This window comes from Palaemon carinicauda, chromosome 19, assembly GCF_036898095.1.
Source record: "Palaemon carinicauda isolate YSFRI2023 chromosome 19, ASM3689809v2, whole genome shotgun sequence".
In the NCBI taxonomy this organism is placed as follows: domain Eukaryota; kingdom Metazoa; phylum Arthropoda; class Malacostraca; order Decapoda; family Palaemonidae; genus Palaemon; species Palaemon carinicauda.
In genome coordinates, this window is record NC_090743.1 from 108771244 (window position 1) to 108777243 (window position 6000).

Genomic DNA, 6000 nt, shown 5'->3' on the forward strand with positions numbered 1-6000 from the left:
CAAAACACCACCATCCTTAGGTCACAAGGATGGTAAGGTTACAAACAGAAGAAACTACAAAGCTTGAGCAGTCTTGAACTCCAATACAGAAGATCATCAGGCAGGGATGTTTCCAATAGGTTACCACAACCATTAGCACCAAGACCAATAATAAAGAGAAATTTATACCCTTTAGTTTTAACACCTGAGAAAGGACTGCATGATAATTTTCTCCTGCAGATGCAGAGATAGTATTGTCTAAGAGGTGGACTAGGATGTCAGCAGTCCTTCAAACAGTAGCACTGAAAGTAGAGAAACCCCCTTCAGATACATTGAAAGGAAAAGGTAGATTTTCCCAATAAAGGCCAGCATGGTAAAGAAGGTTTCCATCCTGAAGTGGTTTCTACAATGAAACTTAAATGGTCTCCAGACTCCTGTAGCATTATCTACTAAGAGCAGCAGACTATAAAAGCCTTGAGAGCCAATTTTGAGGGACTTTCTCCATTCAATCCTAGAGAGAAAGCTGGAAACGGGATCAGTGTACGAGAAAAATATGGGCGTCAGTTTAGGAATAAAGGAATGATTACTCCTCCTCAACCCCGTTATTGCCACACTACTAGTACAAAAGACCAAAAGAATCGCCCTTTAGTCTCAGTAGCTGCCTCCTCGAATGTACAGTAGCATGGAAAGAGGACTGAAGGGGACTAGGTTAATGGCCTGACAGGGTCTCCAAGAGGAAGCCCATCTGCTCAAATCTAAGGATGATGGAGTAGACCTACCAAAGCTTGGCTGAATCTGCCTTTCGCTTGCCAACCCCCAAATGAAAGTTTGAAGGAAGCAGAAAATAGAAGTCCCAAGAATCATTTCCCCATTTCGATGTTGCCTCAACCTTACTCTCTAAAGAGTATGAAGAAGTCCCTCATACAATTTTGTTACTAAAGAAAGCCTTCTCTCGGGTGGAAGCTGTGTAAGGGAAGAAACTAAGCACATCTCATCTCTTTAAGATATGTATACAGATTGGTTACTGTATTTGATAGGATAATAAAGCCCACACCCTCCCAAACAACAGCAGCTAACAGAACTTTGACAGATCATCAACCTTTTGTTTAAAACTAACAGGGCAGCAAATCTAGTCTGTCCCAACATCTAAAGATCCTTCTATGACAACATGGACTATGGCCAAGGTTACCGATTTTGCACCTTCTACTTCAAACCCAGAAAAATGGAACATATCTACAAACAAATTTCCCCCTAACTCCTCAACACACTAGATACATGATAGCTACGCTAAGACAGGTATATTAAAGGTGAGGGACCCTGACTGCAGCTTTATGCCTTTTTCATGCCATTAGAAGATATGAAGATACCGAGACAGCAAGCTATCACAACCACAATAGCACCATGCAGGCTAGTTCCACCATCTATATGGGGGGGGGGGGACAAATTACACACACACACCATAGAGCCTCTATGTTCCGCCATGGTCATTCCTCTTACTGAAAGATTTCTCATGGGTGTTATTACTCTCTTAAAGATGCTTTGTTGACAGGGAACAGGAATAATAGTGATGGTTCTCATAATCCATTATTTTTAAGTAAGTTAGGCTTGTACACAGCTGCCAAAGTAAATTTATGGAAAGAGTATTGTACTGTACGTGCAACAAAGAAAAGATTTCAAAAATATTATGCCACATACATGACAGTGTAATAAAAAATCAGCAGAGAGTCTATCCAAAAGGAGAAATGGGACCTGAAACAAAATACAGAGGCTGTACCACCTCTTACCCTCCCGCTATAATTGCCTCCACCCAAACAATTGTGATTGTTATTTCCCATCTCCGTCCAATGGGAAGATATCCAAAAAGATGTGGGGTTAATGATATATTCTTGTCAAAATACAGAGAAAAATTACATAATTACAGTTACAACGACCATTAACACATAAATCTCATAAGAAAATCTAGGTCAAGAATTTTTTACTCTCCTGAGGCCCATATCTTTCATCATTTACCTATACAAATTTTGGCTTATGCTAAACTATATAACAATTGACATATTTTGAATTCCTGCCGCTCAAGCTTTATGTACCAAGATCAGTTAAGTAACGTGACAAAAATAAGAAAAAAAAAAAAGCCTGAAGCTTGAGATATATTTTTTCATCAGACTTGAAAAAGCCTAAAGCACATTTACAATATACTAAAAAAAAGTCTTTCTCATTTCTTAGATTTGCACCACCCTAAGAACGTAACAAAGCATGATCCAATCAATTACAAGCACACCTCACTGTCAACAATGATATACAAAACGATGACGCCTTCATGTACAAAAGAATTAAAAGTTTTACAACATAAACTGATACCCAAGATATTAATTCAAAATGACGGTATAAAAGTTAAGATTTTATTAGTAGTTAGAGCTCATTCCTGATATAATTTTCTCGCTCACAATGATACAGTAACATTTTGATCACTTTAGCAGCGGATCTCTGAACTAATAAGTGGACAGAAGAAATTTGAAATGACCCAAAGGGTCCTCATTTGACCTGGGCCATTGCCAGAGAGCATTTTTAAATTCAATCAGAAGTCAATAACTCAAAATTCAAACTGGGTGATTAGAGCATTAAGCATAGTGTGGCGCTGCACGTTCTTAGCTACCCAGAACTGAAGATGATGACAACATATACCTGCGAGTGCCTTACTCTTTAATTTTTACACAAATGATTCCTTTTAAATCTGGTACAATTACTTTGCGAGGCATTGTTCTCGGTAGTGTACTATATTTTTTCCTACGCCTCATCCGTTTCCTCCATTTTTGACAATGAATATTGGGGAAAACCATCCCTTCATGAATTTCTCTAACCCCCTTTATAATAATAATAATAATTAGGAGGGGATGTGGGAATCCGGGGCTTTGGGTAGGGGAAACACCATATACGAGTGACTTGCAGCAATAGTAACGATCAGAATAAGACACGTTAACCAGTAGGAATATATAAATATGGTTCATGTAAATGGAGTGTAATTAAAATACTATGATTACCTATGACACACACCACCTTCCACAATGGGTTTTAGCTTACCCATAGCTCACTTCATTTGCAAATAAAACGTTATCTCGCTGCTACTCTCTTCTGGTAAACAATACATGGCCATCATGTGCGTCATAACTTTGAGGATATATTTTACTTTCTCATGAGCAACAATAGGTATTTACCTAACTGTCATATATAAACAATGACCAAAATAGATTAAATCATACTAAATATCGTAATAGATCGCATTCCCATGTAAGATGTCTTCTAGCAACAGCAGTCATATTGGAACTGAAGCAGTTGGGGAAAAAAGATGGCTCTTGAATTTGTATAACATCAGGGAACTTGGCATAAATATTTGGAACTTCTAGTTGTTACAAAATAAATAGCCGATTACATCATACAAAAAGCATAAAGCTGCCTAAAAGTAGATGCAAACAACGCATGCACAGTAAAATTGTTCACATTTCTGTCATTAGATATGCAAGTTATGTCCCAGAATCGTTAGTTATTGAAAGAAAAATGCCAAAATAGCCAGCACTTAATTTCTCAGTGAATTCAGGTGTATGAATGATAGCGGCCACTTTCATGTATGATGATGGCTGACTAAGAATACATCAGTGTAAGGGGGGTCTGAGGGAGGTGTCTCACCCCCGTTAGATAAGTAGGTAACGACACAGCTTGTAGGTTAGGTTAGACGGGGAAGTTAGGCAAGTTTGTGTTCATTATTTTATGCGCACGGGAGGAACTGGCCGCTGATATACACAAGTTCTGTATCATATATTAACCATATTAAGAAAAATTCCATAAAAACTGATCCATATCTATAAACCAACTTTGGGGTGTATGTATGATAGCGGCCACCTGCATGTATTATGGCTAACTTAGAATACGGTAGTGTAAGGGGGTAGCAGGGGGGGTATTAGCTCCCCCCCCTTTAAGTATGTAGGTAAGGACATGGCTTGTAGGTTAGGTTAGGGGGGAAAGGTTAAGTCCATTTCTAATCAACGCATGAGGAACTGGCTGCTGATATAGACTTCCCCACTTTTTTAAACTAAAAAATAAATAAAAAACTATATTGTACATTCATACCATAACAGAGTTAGTACGAAAGGAAGATCGACATAATACTAATAAGGTATTGTACCATGAAATGACAATTACCTTTGTCTGCACCACTAATTTGCTCAAAATCAAACTCAAGAGTAGTGTAGGTGTATTACATGAACAAGGCATAAATTGCAGATTATTCAGTAGAATCTTTACCTAACACCAGAATTAACGTCTAAAACCTTACAAAATATCAATCTATTCAGGTTAAACACAGACCTTTGTCTACTTCAAAACACACAGGTCGCAGAGAAAATATCCTTCTTCAAGAACAGGATTCGGTTAAAATTATAGTTCTAAATCGGACCATAGAAGCAGCCTTTCCCAAAGCCAGGACTCGACCTACGGTAGGCCTACTCACAGCCTGCTGCAGACAATGGAAATTTCTGCTGACCTTACGCCAAGGCTTTCTCTACGGTAGAACTTCTCCCAGTACTTCCTGTTATTCCCGTCATTTCCCCGACAGAAAAAGGGGTAAAATTCCTTCTCGGTACTGACCCACGACTATCACATTATCCCAAGCGAAATTATTCACCTCAAAAACACAAAAGAAAGTTAAGAAAGACGATATACCACCAGCAATCACAACCCGCACCTTGGTACGAGAGGCCTACGCACACGAGTGGAAGTTTTCTTCGAAAATGCGCTTTTGGTGATTTTACTTATAGTTCGAAAACATGTGGGGCACTCGAGTGCCATTGCCAAGGAGAGCAACACGGCTGAATAGGATCTCCCAATATGAACTGGAAAACAAAAACAATAAAAAAAAATCCTCGATGACCCCGAACACTTCAATAGGTTTCCCAGCGTCAAAATACGACGAAAACACTGACCTCCTTCGACTGTAGGACTCGATTGGGTCCTAAACCGTCTCACTGGTGAAAATTGTCTTCCAGGAAGGAAGGAATCCTGAAAAAAGCGAAGACCAACGTCTCGGGATGATGGGGGAGGGGGTAATGTGGGAGGGGTAGGGCGGCGGAAGTGACCTCTCCATTCAACTCTCGAATTTTTGTTTATTACAGAAAGAGGCCCATTTTGATATCACTTCACTAAGCAGCGTTGATTGCAACGGTGAAAAAACACCCGAGGAAGATTCCACTATCCACCGCCGATCACATTTACCCACATCCACATTCGAATATTATTAAACTACGAAGAAACAGAGGCTACTTTGCAATTTGGGTCGTCTGCTACTATATCGCTTAAATAAAGGCTTCATCCAACAGTAACATCGACTTACCTGGGCTCGTTCCAATGACGGATGACTGAAAAAATTAACCCTATCCTAATAATAGAGGTAAAGGGACGGATGGCGACAGAAATATAAGATATTCTCACTATCACTACGCTCCTACGAGCGACTCTCAAAATGGCGAACTAGTACCAAGCTTCTTGGGATCGATAGCGTGACGTCACACTCCCACAATGCGCTGCGCCATCACACCGTAGACCAACTCTTTTACTTTGGACCAATTAAGCAAGATTTTATTAATAATTTTATTTGATCTATTTTGATTAAATATATAATCTACTGTATTCTATATTTTATTTTAAATAAAATGTTTCTATCATATCTCTTTTCTATAGATAAAATTGTAGATAGACACAAATAAATATCCCTTTCTTTCAGAAGTAAAAGTTATAGCCTGCTGGTCAACAGGGGTCATTTAATTCTGAGGATCCCACAAAAGACTGACCTTTTATATGGCTAAATGTTGTAAATATGACATACACACTTACAGAATCTTACATATATGGGTCCCATATTACATTGTTGTTTTAGTAATTCAATTATATTAGATACATTGTATAAATCATGCAAAATTAAAGTTTACAGTTATTTCCAATATAAATGGAAAGGTTTATGTCCCTCGTATAAAA

The 6000-nt window shown here is 38.6% G+C and overlaps 1 protein-coding gene across 1 annotated transcript in view; it reads right to left on the reverse strand.

Moving 5' to 3' along the window:
• LOC137658712 (protein PRRC2C-like) overlaps positions 1-5519 on the reverse strand; it is a 44624-nt gene extending 39105 nt beyond the window's left edge. Inside the window, 1 exon segment of the mRNA XM_068393709.1 lies at positions 5360-5519. The gene's annotated coding sequence lies outside the window, so the exon portion shown is untranslated.
• Positions 5520-6000: the final 481 nt, after the last annotated feature.